This window comes from Lagenorhynchus albirostris, chromosome X (assembly GCF_949774975.1).
Source record: "Lagenorhynchus albirostris chromosome X, mLagAlb1.1, whole genome shotgun sequence".
In the NCBI taxonomy this organism is placed as follows: Eukaryota; Metazoa; Chordata; class Mammalia; order Artiodactyla; family Delphinidae; genus Lagenorhynchus; species Lagenorhynchus albirostris.
The window spans coordinates 125,084,143-125,099,249 of NC_083116.1; positions in this window are offsets into that span (position 1 = coordinate 125,084,143).

Genomic DNA, 15,107 nt, shown 5'->3' on the forward strand with positions numbered 1-15,107 from the left:
ATTATAGGTGAGTTGTCTTTTCTCCAATATATCAGTTTTTACAGTGAATGTATAGTCAGTTATCAGAAGAATAAACAACCTAATGATTAATTTGTACCAGCAGCCTGTCGAAATAAACAGCTGAAGAGCAGCGTTCAATTTCAGACCAAACGCCTTGAAATTATTTTTGCTATTTACTGTGCTTATGCTGCCCTCCGGTGGAGAAATAGAAGAATGCTTATGAACGCAGAGCAATTTATAAAATGCAGATGTGTTCTTCACATGTTGATAAAGATGCTCTATAACTTTATTAAAAATTAATACATGTGCAATGTAAAAAGCTTAAAGTACCCGGAGAAATACAAAGAAAGGAAAACCTCACCCATAATCTCCCTTTATTATTAGCTCAGGATTCTGAGTTCCTGGGCAGGGGAGATAAACAAGATGAGGGTGTAGTAGTTCGTTCAGTATAAGGTCAACTTTTCTGCTATTGGAGTGCTAACCTAGACATTTTTTTTAAAAATAAATTTATTTATTTGTTTATGTGGCCGTGTTGGGTCTTCGTTGCTGCGCGCGGGCTTTCTCTAGTTGCGGCGAGCGGGGGTGGGGGGCTACTCTTCGTTGAGGTGTGCAGGCTTCTCATTGCCGTGGCTTCTCTTGTTGCGGAGCACGGGCTATAGGCGCGCGGGCTTCAGTAGTTGTGGTGCGCTGGCTCAGTAGTTGTGCTGCACGGCCTTAGTTGCTCCGCGGCATGTGGGATCTTCCCAGACCAGGGCTCGAACCCGTGTCCTCTGCATTGGCAGGTGGATTCTTAACGACTGTGCCGCCAGGAAAGCCCCGATCCACCTTATCCCTTGATGCATTTTGTGGTAAACTGCAGACATGAGTGCATGTCTCCTTAAGTATCTCAGCAAGCGTGGCATTAACTAGTGAGCCGTATTTGTTTACAGTGCTTTTCTTTGAACGTAAACTTTACACAGAGTAAAATACACCCATCATTGTTTCTTCTCTCGGTCATTTTATTTTATTTTTTATTGAAGTGTAGTTGATTTACAACGTTGTGTTAATTTCTGCTGCACAGCAAAGTGATTCAGTTATACATATATATACATTCTTTTTGAATATTCTTTTCCCTTATGGTTTATCATAGGATACTGAATATAGTTCCCTGTGCTACACGGTAGGGCCTTGTTTATTCCACGTATAATAGTTTACATCTGTTAACCCCAACCTCCCATTCCATCCCTCCCCCAACCTCCTCCCCCTTGGCAACCACAAGTCTGTTCTTTATGTCCGTGAGTCTGTTGCTGTGTCATAGATATGTTCATTTGTGTCATATTTTAGATTCCACATATAAGTGATATCGTATGGTATTTGTCTTTCTCTTTCTGACTTATTTCACTTAGTATGGTAATCTCTAGTTGCATCCATGTTGCTGCAAATGGCATTATTTTGTTCTTTTTCATGGCTGGGTACTAGTCCATTGTATACATGTACCACATCTTGTTTATCCATTCATCTGTCAGTGGACACTTAGGTTGTGTCCATGTCTTGGCTATTGTGAATAGTGCTGCTGTGAACATAGGGGTGCATGTATCTCTTTGGATTAGAGTTTTGTCTGGGTGTATGCCCAGGAGTGGGATTGCTGGATCATATGGTAATTCAAGTTTTAGTTTTTTAAGGAACCTCCACATCTGTTCTCCAAATTGGCTGTACCAATTTACATTCCCACCAACAGTGTAAGAGGGTTCCCTTTTCTCCACACCCTCTCCAGCATTTGTTATTTGTAGAGTTTTTCATGATGGCCATTCTGACCAGTGTGAGATGGTCCCTTATTGTAGTTTTGATTTTCATTTCTCTGATAATTAGTGATTTTGAGCATCTTTTCATGTGCCTATTAGCTATTTGTGTTTCTTCTTTGAAGAAATGTCGTTTTAGATCTTCTGCCCCTGTTTTGATTGGTTCATTTATTTTGTTGTTGTTGAGGTGTATGAGCTGTTTATATATTTTGGAAATTAAGCCCTTCTCAGTTGCATTGTTTGCAAATATTTTCTCCCGTTTTGTAGGTCATCTTTTCGTTTTGTTAATGGTTTCCTTTGCTGCCCAAAAGCTTGTATGTTTGATTAGGTCCCATTTGTTTATTTTTGCTTTTATTCCTATTGCCTTGGGAGACTGACCTAAGAAAACATTGGTGCACCTTATGTCAGAGAATGTTTTGCCTGTGTTCCTTTCTAGGAGTTTTATGGTGTCATGTCTTAGGTTTAAGTCTTTAAGCCATTTTGAGTTTATTTTTGTGTACGGTGAGAGGGTGTGTTTTAAATTTATTGATTTACATGCAGCTGTCCAACTTTCCCAGCACCACTTGCCGAAGAGACTTTTTCCCATTGTATATTCTTGCCTTTTTCGTCAAAAATTAATAGACTATCGGTGTGTACCGTCCATACCAACACATACACTCACACACAGGCACCTCAGTGTAACTAAATTCACCGTGTGTACCAGCACAGACCACACAAACACGCACTCACACATGGCTCACTGTGACTCAATGCACCGCCTATACCAGCACACACACACACACGCACATAGGCACGGCTCAGTGTAGACTGAATGCACAGCTTATACCAGCATACACACACACACACACACACACCCCTCAGTGACTCTATGCAAAGCCCATACCAGCACACACACACACATACACACATCTAAGTATGACTCAATGCTCAACCTATACCAGCACACAGACACACCGACACACACACACAAACGGCTCACTGTGACTCAATCAGACATAGATACACAATTTGTACAAATCGATAAGAAAAAGGTAAAGAACCCAAGCAGGTAATAAGCAAAGGCAATGGATTCACAAAAGACAAAACCTTGTTGCCAGTGGCCGTGAAGAGGTGCTTAACGTCCGAGATGCTTAAAGCCATGCCTCCTACCACAAAGAGGAAGTGAGGAAACGGGACTAATTCACGCCCCGCTGAATTGAAACTTGGTAATTCAGGAGTGTGATTCAGCAGTAGCCAGTAGAGCTGAAGGGGATGACCCTTTCGAATCCGCCATTCCTCTGCTGGAGTCCCAAACTTAATTCTTCTCTAGGGATAACAGCTAGAGAAGCTGTGCACACCTGCCCCATCAAAGGAGCAGTGATACTCAATGATTAGAAACCACCTAAATGCTTATCGATAGGGAATGTGTTAATAAATTCTATTTATAAAGTATAATACCTTAAAGCAGTTAAAGTTAACTAGGTCTAAATCAACAGGGGGTAAATCATAACGTTAAGCAAATATGGGACATGCCGTGGTGATTACATTTACGTGTAGAATTTAAAAGCTCAGGACAATACTATATTGTTTACAGAACATAGTTTTGTAATGAAAGCCTGAGATCAAGGATAGGAAAAATAAGCAGCAGCTTCAGATCAGAGGTGACTCTGGGGATGGAAGGAGAGAAGTTAGTTGCACATGGGGACCTCCAACCCTACCTGTAAACTTTTTCTTTCTTCAAAATATCTGAGGTAAAAGTGGCAACAATGAACATCTATCGAATTCGAGTAGTGATTAGTTGGGTGGTATAGTTTTCTATGTATATTTTATACATGGGAAATCTTTAATACTTTAAAGACGGTTAAAACACCTAAATGACCAATTTAAATCAGGGAAGCAAGGTCCAACGAGTCCACAGACCGGAACACCAGGCGGCCTTTAGAAACCACCATGTCAGAGAACTTAGGGAAGCAGGGAAATGCTTAAGAGACACTTGATGTGAAGCGTAGATTAGAAAATTGTTGTATGGGGGACTTTTTGTCAGCAGACTTTTAAAAAGAGATGTACCTTCCTCTTTTCGTAATGCCACATGGTTCCTGATTATAGGTGAGTGGTCTTTTCTCCAATATATCAGTTTTTACAGTGAATATATAGTCAGTTATCAGAAGAATAAACAACCTAATGATTAATTTGTACCAGCAGCCTGTCGAAATAAACAGCTGAAGAGCAGCGTTCAATTTCAGACCAAACGCCTTGAAATTATTTTTGCTATTTACTGTGCTTATGCTGCCCTCCGGTGGAGAAATAGAAGAATGCTTATGAACGCAGAGCAATTTATAAAATGCAGATGTGTTCTTCACATGTTGATAAAGATGCTCTATAACTTTATTAAAAATTAATACATGTGCAATGTAAAAAGCTTAAAGTACCCGGAGAAATACAAAGAAAGGAAAACCTCACCCATAATCTCCCTTTATTATTAGCTCAGGATTCTGAGTTCCTGGGCAGGGGAGATAAACAAGATGAGGGTGTAGTAGTTCGTTCAGTATAAGGTCAACTTTTCTGCTATTGGAGTGCTAACCTAGACATTTTTTTAAAAAATAAATTCATTTATTTGTTTATGTGGCCGTGTTGGGTCTTCGTTGCTGCGCGCGGGCTTTCTCTAGTTGCGGCGAGCGGGGGTGGGGGGCTACTCTTCGTTGAGGTGTGCAGGCTTCTCATTGCCGTGGCTTCTCTTGTTGCGGAGCACGGGCTATAGGCGCGCGGGCTTCAGTAGTTGTGGTGCGCTGGCTCAGTAGTTGTGCTGCACGGCCTTAGTTGCTCCGCGGCATGTGGGATCTTCCCAGACCAGGGCTCGAACCCGTGTCCTCTGCATTGGCAGGTGGATTCTTAACGACTGTGCCGCCAGGAAAGCCCCGATCCACCTTATCCCTTGATGCATTTTGTGGTAAACTGCAGACATGAGTGCATGTCTCCTTAAGTATCTCAGCAAGCGTGGCATTAACTAGTGAGCCGTATTTGTTTACAGTGCTTTTCTTTGAACGTAAACTTTACACAGAGTAAAATACACCCATCATTGTTTCTTCTCTCGGTCATTTTATTTTATTTTTTATTGAAGTGTAGTTGATTTACAACGTTGTGTTAATTTCTGCTGCACAGCAAAGTGATTCAGTTATACATATATATACATTCTTTTTGAATATTCTTTTCCCTTATGGTTTATCATAGGATACTGAATATAGTTCCCTGTGCTACACGGTAGGGCCTTGTTTATTCCACGTATAATAGTTTACATCTGTTAACCCCAACCTCCCATTCCATCCCTCCCCCAACCTCCTCCCCCTTGGCAACCACAAGTCTGTTCTTTATGTCCGTGAGTCTGTTGCTGTGTCATAGATATGTTCATTTGTGTCATATTTTAGATTCCACATATAAGTGATATCGTATGGTATTTGTCTTTCTCTTTCTGACTTATTTCACTTAGTATGGTAATCTCTAGTTGCATCCATGTTGCTGCAAATGGCATTATTTTGTTCTTTTTCATGGCTGGGTACTAGTCCATTGTATACATGTACCACATCTTCTTTATCCATTCATCTGTCAGTGGACACTTAGGTTGTGTCCATGTCTTGGCTATTGTGAATAGTGCTGCTGTGAACATAGGGGTGCATGTATCTCTTTGGATTAGAGTTTTGTCTGGGTGTATGCCCAGGAGTGGGATTGCTGGATCATATGGTAATTCAAGTTTTAGTTTTTTAAGGAACCTCCACATCTGTTCTCCAAATTGGCTGTACCAATTTACATTCCCACCAACAGTGTAAGAGGGTTCCCTTTTCTCCACACCCTCTCCAGCATTTGTTATTTGTAGAGTTTGTCATGATGGCCATTCTGACCAGTGTGAGATGGTCCCTTATTGTAGTTTTGATTTTCATTTCTCTGATAATTAGTGATTTTGAGCATCTTTTCATGTGCCTATTAGCTATTTGTGTTTCTTCTTTGAAGAAATGTCGTTTTAGATCTTCTGCCCCTGTTTTGATTGGTTCATTTATTTTGTTGTTGTTGAGGTGTATGAGCTGTTTATATATTTTGGAAATTAAGCCCTTCTCAGTTGCATTGTTTGCAAATATTTTCTCCCGTTTTGTAGGTCATCTTTTCGTTTTGTTAATGGTTTCCTTTGCTGCCCAAAAGCTTGTATGTTTGATTAGGTCCCATTTGTTTATTTTTGCTTTTATTCCTATTGCCTTGGGAGACTGACCTAAGAAAACATTGGTGCACCTTATGTCAGAGAATGTTTTGCCTGTGTTCCTTTCTAGGAGTTTTATGGTGTCATGTCTTAGGTTTAAGTCTTTAAGCCATTTTGAGTTTATTTTTGTGTACGGTGAGAGGGTGTGTTTTAAATTTATTGATTTACATGCAGCTGTCCAACTTTCCCAGCACCACTTGCCGAAGAGACTTTTTCCCATTGTATATTCTTGCCTTTTTCGTCAAAAATTAATAGACTATCGGTGTGTACCGTCCATACCAACACATACACTCACACACAGGCACCTCAGTGTAACTAAATTCACCGTGTGTACCAGCACAGACCACACAAACACGCACTCACACATGGCTCACTGTGACTCAATGCACCGCCTATACCAGCACACACACACACACGCACATAGGCACGGCTCAGTGTAGACTGAATGCACAGCTTATACCAGCATACACACACACACACACACACACCCCTCAGTGACTCCATGCAAAGCCCATACCAGCACACACACACACATACACACATCTAAGTATGACTCAATGCTCAACCTATACCAGCACACAGACACACCGACACACACACACAAACGGCTCACTGTGACTCAATCAGACATAGATACACAATTTGTACAAATCGATAAGAAAAAGGTAAAGAACCCAAGCAGGTAATAAGCAAAGGCAATGGATTCACAAAAGACAAAACCTTGTTGCCAGTGGCCGTGAAGAGGTGCTTAACGTCCGAGATGCTTAAAGCCATGCCTCCTACCACAAAGAGGAAGTGAGGAAACGGGACTAATTCACGCCCCGCTGAATTGAAACTTGGTAATTCAGGAGTGTGATTCAGCAGTAGCCAGTAGAGCTGAAGGGGATGACCCTTTCGAATCCGCCATTCCTCTGCTGGAGTCCCAAACTTAATTCTTCTCTAGGGATAACAGCTAGAGAAGCTGTGCACACCTGCCCCATCAAAGGAGCAGTGATACTCAATGATTAGAAACCACCTAAATGCTTATCGATAGGGAATGTGTTAATAAATTCTATTTATAAAGTATAATACCTTAAAGCAGTTAAAGTTAACTAGGTCTAAATCAACGGGGGGTAAATCATAATGTTAAGCAAATATGGGACATGCCGTGGTGATTACATTTACGTGTAGAATTTAAAAGCTCAGGACAATACTATATTGTTTACAGAACATAGTTTTGTAATGAAAGCCTGAGATCAAGGATAGGAAAAATAAGCAGCAGCTTCAGATCAGAGGTGACTCTGGGGATGGAAGGAGAGAAGTTAGTTGCACATGGGGACCTCCAACCCTACCTGTAAACTTTTTCTTTCTTCAAAATATCTGAGGTAAAAGTGGCAACAATGAACATCTATCGAATTCGAGTAGTGATTAGTTGGGTGGTATAGTTTTCTATGTATATTTTATACATGGGAAATCTTTAATACTTTAAAGACGGTTAAAACACCTAAATGACCAATTTAAATCAGGGAAGCAAGGTCCAACGAGTCCACAGACCGGAACACCAGGCGGCCTTTAGAAACCACCATGTCAGAGAACTTAGGGAAGCAGGGAAATGCTTAAGAGACACTTGATGTGAAGCGTAGATTAGAAAATTGTTGTATGGGGGACTTTTTGTCAGCAGACTTTTAAAAAGAGATGTACCTTCCTCTTTTCGTAATGCCACATGGTTCCTGATTATAGGTGAGTGGTCTTTTCTCCAATATATCAGTTTTTACAGTGAATATATAGTCAGTTATCAGAAGAATAAACAACCTAATGATTAATTTGTACCAGCAGCCTGTCGAAATAAACAGCTGAAGAGCAGCGTTCAATTTCAGACCAAACGCCTTGAAATTATTTTTGCTATTTACTGTGCTTATGCTGCCCTCCGGTGGAGAAATAGAAGAATGCTTATGAACGCAGAGCAATTTATAAAATGCAGATGTGTTCTTCACATGTTGATAAAGATGCTCTATAACTTTATTAAAAATTAATACATGTGCAATGTAAAAAGCTTAAAGTACCCGGAGAAATACAAAGAAAGGAAAACCTCACCCATAATCTCCCTTTATTATTAGCTCAGGATTCTGAGTTCCTGGGCAGGGGAGATAAACAAGATGAGGGTGTAGTAGTTCGTTCAGTATAAGGTCAACTTTTCTGCTATTGGAGTGCTAACCTAGACATTTTTTTAAAAAATAAATTCATTTATTTGTTTATGTGGCCGTGTTGGGCCTTCGTTGCTGCGCGCGGGCTTTCTCTAGTTGCGGCGAGCGGGGGTGGGGGGCTACTCTTCGTTGAGGTGTGCAGGCTTCTCATTGCCGTGGCTTCTCTTGTTGCGGAGCACGGGCTATAGGCGCGCGGGCTTCAGTAGTTGTGGTGCGCTGGCTCAGTAGTTGTGCTGCACGGCCTTAGTTGCTCCGCGGCATGTGGGATCTTCCCAGACCAGGGCTCGAACCCGTGTCCTCTGCATTGGCAGGTGGATTCTTAACGACTGTGCCGCCAGGAAAGCCCCGATCCACCTTATCCCTTGATGCATTTTGTGGTAAACTGCAGACATGAGTGCATGTCTCCTTAAGTATCTCAGCAAGCGTGGCATTAACTAGTGAGCCGTATTTGTTTACAGTGCTTTTCTTTGAACGTAAACTTTACACAGAGTAAAATACACCCATCATTGTTTCTTCTCTCGGTCATTTTATTTTATTTTTTATTGAAGTGTAGTTGATTTACAACGTTGTGTTAATTTCTGCTGCACAGCAAAGTGATTCAGTTATACATATATATACATTCTTTTTGAATATTCTTTTCCCTTATGGTTTATCATAGGATACTGAATATAGTTCCCTGTGCTACACGGTAGGGCCTTGTTTATTCCACGTATAATAGTTTACATCTGTTAACCCCAACCTCCCATTCCATCCCTCCCCCAACCTCCTCCCCCTTGGCAACCACAAGTCTGTTCTTTATGTCCGTGAGTCTGTTGCTGTGTCATAGATATGTTCATTTGTGTCATATTTTAGATTCCACATATAAGTGATATCGTATGGTATTTGTCTTTCTCTTTCTGACTTATTTCACTTAGTATGGTAATCTCTAGTTGCATCCATGTTGCTGCAAATGGCATTATTTTGTTCTTTTTCATGGCTGGGTACTAGTCCATTGTATACATGTACCACATCTTCTTTATCCATTCATCTGTCAGTGGACACTTAGGTTGTGTCCATGTCTTGGCTATTGTGAATAGTGCTGCTGTGAACATAGGGGTGCATGTATCTCTTTGGATTAGAGTTTTGTCTGGGTGTATGCCCAGGAGTGGGATTGCTGGATCATATGGTAATTCAAGTTTTAGTTTTTTAAGGAACCTCCACATCTGTTCTCCAAATTGGCTGTACCAATTTACATTCCCACCAACAGTGTAAGAGGGTTCCCTTTTCTCCACACCCTCTCCAGCATTTGTTATTTGTAGAGTTTGTCATGATGGCCATTCTGACCAGTGTGAGATGGTCCCTTATTGTAGTTTTGATTTTCATTTCTCTGATAATTAGTGATTTTGAGCATCTTTTCATGTGCCTATTAGCTATTTGTGTTTCTTCTTTGAAGAAATGTCGTTTTAGATCTTCTGCCCCTGTTTTGATTGGTTCATTTATTTTGTTGTTGTTGAGGTGTATGAGCTGTTTATATATTTTGGAAATTAAGCCCTTCTCAGTTGCATTGTTTGCAAATATTTTCTCCCGTTTTGTAGGTCATCTTTTCGTTTTGTTAATGGTTTCCTTTGCTGCCCAAAAGCTTGTATGTTTGATTAGGTCCCATTTGTTTATTTTTGCTTTTATTCCTATTGCCTTGGGAGACTGACCTAAGAAAACATTGGTGCACCTTATGTCAGAGAATGTTTTGCCTGTGTTCCTTTCTAGGAGTTTTATGGTGTCATGTCTTAGGTTTAAGTCTTTAAGCCATTTTGAGTTTATTTTTGTGTACGGTGAGAGGGTGTGTTTTAAATTTATTGATTTACATGCAGCTGTCCAACTTTCCCAGCACCACTTGCCGAAGAGACTTTTTCCCATTGTATATTCTTGCCTTTTTCGTCAAAAATTAATAGACTATCGGTGTGTACCGTCCATACCAACACATACACTCACACACAGGCACCTCAGTGTAACTAAATTCACCGTGTGTACCAGCACAGACCACACAAACACGCACTCACACATGGCTCACTGTGACTCAATGCACCGCCTATACCAGCACACACACACACACGCACATAGGCACGGCTCAGTGTAGACTGAATGCACAGCTTATACCAGCATACACACACACACACACACACACCCCTCAGTGACTCCATGCAAAGCCCATACCAGCACACACACACACATACACACATCTAAGTATGACTCAATGCTCAACCTATACCAGCACACAGACACACCGACACACACACACAAACGGCTCACTGTGACTCAATCAGACATAGATACACAATTTGTACAAATCGATAAGAAAAAGGTAAAGAACCCAAGCAGGTAATAAGCAAAGGCAATGGATTCACAAAAGACAAAACCTTGTTGCCAGTGGCCGTGAAGAGGTGCTTAACGTCCGAGATGCTTAAAGCCATGCCTCCTACCACAAAGAGGAAGTGAGGAAACGGGACTAATTCACGCCCCGCTGAATTGAAACTTGGTAATTCAGGAGTGTGATTCAGCAGTAGCCAGTAGAGCTGAAGGGGATGACCCTTTCGAATCCGCCATTCCTCTGCTGGAGTCCCAAACTTAATTCTTCTCTAGGGATAACAGCTAGAGAAGCTGTGCACACCTGCCCCATCAAAGGAGCAGTGATACTCAATGATTAGAAACCACCTAAATGCTTATCGATAGGGAATGTGTTAATAAATTCTATTTATAAAGTATAATACCTTAAAGCAGTTAAAGTTAACTAGGTCTAAATCAACGGGGGGTAAATCATAATGTTAAGCAAATATGGGACATGCCGTGGTGATTACATTTACGTGTAGAATTTAAAAGCTCAGGACAATACTATATTGTTTACAGAACATAGTTTTGTAATGAAAGCCTGAGATCAAGGATAGGAAAAATAAGCAGCAGCTTCAGATCAGAGGTGACTCTGGGGATGGAAGGAGAGAAGTTAGTTGCACATGGGGACCTCCAACCCTACCTGTAAACTTTTTCTTTCTTCAAAATATCTGAGGTAAAAGTGGCAACAATGAACATCTATCGAATTCGAGTAGTGATTAGTTGGGTGGTATAGTTTTCTATGTATATTTTATACATGGGAAATCTTTAATACTTTAAAGACGGTTAAAACACCTAAATGACCAATTTAAATCAGGGAAGCAAGGTCCAACGAGTCCACAGACCGGAACACCAGGCGGCCTTTAGAAACCACCATGTCAGAGAACTTAGGGAAGCAGGGAAATGCTTAAGAGACACTTGATGTGAAGCGTAGATTAGAAAATTGTTGTATGGGGGACTTTTTGTCAGCAGACTTTTAAAAAGAGATGTACCTTCCTCTTTTCGTAATGCCACATGGTTCCTGATTATAGGTGAGTGGTCTTTTCTCCAATATATCAGTTTTTACAGTGAATATATAGTCAGTTATCAGAAGAATAAACAACCTAATGATTAATTTGTACCAGCAGCCTGTCGAAATAAACAGCTGAAGAGCAGCGTTCAATTTCAGACCAAACGCCTTGAAATTATTTTTGCTATTTACTGTGCTTATGCTGCCCTCCGGTGGAGAAATAGAAGAATGCTTATGAACGCAGAGCAATTTATAAAATGCAGATGTGTTCTTCACATGTTGATAAAGATGCTCTATAACTTTATTAAAAATTAATACATGTGCAATGTAAAAAGCTTAAAGTACCCGGAGAAATACAAAGAAAGGAAAACCTCACCCATAATCTCCCTTTATTATTAGCTCAGGATTCTGAGTTCCTGGGCAGGGGAGATAAACAAGATGAGGGTGTAGTAGTTCGTTCAGTATAAGGTCAACATTTCTGCTATTGGAGTGCTAACCTAGACATTTTTTTAAAAAATAAATTCATTTATTTGTTTATGTGGCCGTGTTGGGCCTTCGTTGCTGCGCGCGGGCTTTCTCTAGTTGCGGCGAGCGGGGGTGGGGGGCTACTCTTCGTTGAGGTGTGCAGGCTTCTCATTGCCGTGGCTTCTCTTGTTGCGGAGCACGGGCTATAGGCGCGCGGGCTTCAGTAGTTGTGGTGCGCTGGCTCAGTAGTTGTGCTGCACGGCCTTAGTTGCTCCGCGGCATGTGGGATCTTCCCAGACCAGGGCTCGAACCCGTGTCCTCTGCATTGGCAGGTGGATTCTTAACGACTGTGCCGCCAGGAAAGCCCCGATCCACCTTATCCCTTGATGCATTTTGTGGTAAACTGCAGACATGAGTGCATGTCTCCTTAAGTATCTCAGCAAGCGTGGCATTAACTAGTGAGCCGTATTTGTTTACAGTGCTTTTCTTTGAACGTAAACTTTACACAGAGTAAAATACACCCATCATTGTTTCTTCTCTCGGTCATTTTATTTTATTTTTTATTGAAGTGTAGTTGATTTACAACGTTGTGTTAATTTCTGCTGTACAGCAAAGTGATTCAGTTATACATATATATACATTCTTTTTGAATATTCTTTTCCCTTATGGTTTATCATAGGATACTGAATATAGTTCCCTGTGCTACACGGTAGGGCCTTGTTTATTCCACGTATAATAGTTTACATCTGTTAACCCCAACCTCCCATTCCATCCCTCCCCCAACCTCCTCCCCCTTGGCAACCACAAGTCTGTTCTTTATGTCCGTGAGTCTGTTGCTGTGTCATAGATATGTTCATTTGTGTCATATTTTAGATTCCACATATAAGTGATATCGTATGGTATTTGTCTTTCTCTTTCTGACTTATTTCACTTAGTATGGTAATCTCTAGTTGCATCCATGTTGCTGCAAATGGCATTATTTTGTTCTTTTTCATGGCTGGGTACTAGTCCATTGTATACATGTACCACATCTTCTTTATCCATTCATCTGTCAGTGGACACTTAGGTTGTGTCCTTGTCTTGGCTATTGTGAATAGTGCTGCTGTGAACATAGGGGTGCATGTATCTCTTTGGATTAGAGTTTTGTCTGGGTGTATGCCCAGGAGTGGGATTGCTGGATCATATGGTAATTCAAGTTTTAGTTTTTTAAGGAACCTCCACATCTGTTCTCCAAATTGGCTGTACCAATTTACATTCCCACCAACAGTGTAAGAGGGTTCCCTTTTCTCCACACCCTCTCCAGCATTTGTTATTTGTAGAGTTTGTCATGATGGCCATTCTGACCAGTGTGAGATGGTCCCTTATTGTAGTTTTGATTTTCATTTCTCTGATAATTAGTGATTTTGAGCATCTTTTCATGTGCCTATTAGCTATTTGTGTTTCTTCTTTGAAGAAATGTCGTTTTAGATCTTCTGCCCCTGTTTTGATTGGTTCATTTATTTTGTTGTTGTTGAGGTGTATGAGCTGTTTATATATTTTGGAAATTAAGCCCTTCTCAGTTGCATTGTTTGCAAATATTTTCTCCCGTTTTGTAGGTCATCTTTTCGTTTTGTTAATGGTTTCCTTTGCTGCCCAAAAGCTTGTATGTTTGATTAGGTCCCATTTGTTTATTTTTGCTTTTATTCCTATTGCCTTGGGAGACTGACCTAAGAAAACATTGGTGCACCTTATGTCAGAGAATGTTTTGCCTGTGTTCCTTTCTAGGAGTTTTATGGTGTCATGTCTTAGGTTTAAGTCTTTAAGCCATTTTGAGTTTATTTTTGTGTACGGTGAGAGGGTGTGTTTTAAATTTATTGATTTACATGCAGCTGTCCAACTTTCCCAGCACCACTTGCCGAAGAGACTTTTTCCCATTGTATATTCTTGCCTTTTTCGTCAAAAATTAATAGACTATCGGTGTGTACCGTCCATACCAACACATACACTCACACACAGGCACCTCAGTGTAACTAAATTCACCGTGTGTACCAGCACAGACCACACAAACACGCACTCACACATGGCTCACTGTGACTCAATGCACCGCCTATACCAGCACACACACACACACGCACATAGGCACGGCTCAGTGTAGACTGAATGCACAGCTTATACCAGCATACACACACACACACACACACACCCCTCAGTGACTCCATGCAAAGCCCATACCAGCACACACACACACATACACACATCTAAGTATGACTCAATGCTCAACCTATACCAGCACACAGACACACCGACACACACACACAAACGGCTCACTGTGACTCAATCAGACATAGATACACAATTTGTACAAATCGATAAGAAAAAGGTAAAGAACCCAAGCAGGTAATAAGCAAAGGCAATGGATTCACAAAAGACAAAACCTTGTTGCCAGTGGCCGTGAAGAGGTGCTTAACGTCCGAGATGCTTAAAGCCATGCCTCCTACCACAAAGAGGAAGTGAGGAAACGGGACTAATTCACGCCCCGCTGAATTGAAACTTGGTAATTCAGGAGTGTGATTCAGCAGTAGCCAGTAGAGCTGAAGGGGATGACCCTTTCGAATCCGCCATTCCTCTGCTGGAGTCCCAAACTTAATTCTTCTCTAGGGATAACAGCTAGAGAAGCTGTGCACACCTGCCCCATCAAAGGAGCAGTGATACTCAATGATTAGAAACCACCTAAATGCTTATCGATAGGGAATGTGTTAATAAATTCTATTTATAAAGTATTATACCTTAAAGCAGTTAAAGTTAACTAGGTCTAAATCAACGGGGGGTAAATCATAACGTTAAGCAAATATGGGACATGCCGTGGTGATTACATTTACGTGTAGATTTTAAAAGCTCAGGACAATACTATATTGTTTACAGAACATAGTTTTGTAATGAAAGCCTGAGATCAAGGATAGGAAAAATAAGCAGCAGCTTCAGATCAGAGGTGACTCTGGGGATGGAAGGAGAGAAGTTAGTTGCACATGGGGACCTCCAACCCTACCTGTAAACTTTTTCTTTCTTCAAAATATCTGAGGTAAAAGTGGCAACAATGAACATCTATCGAA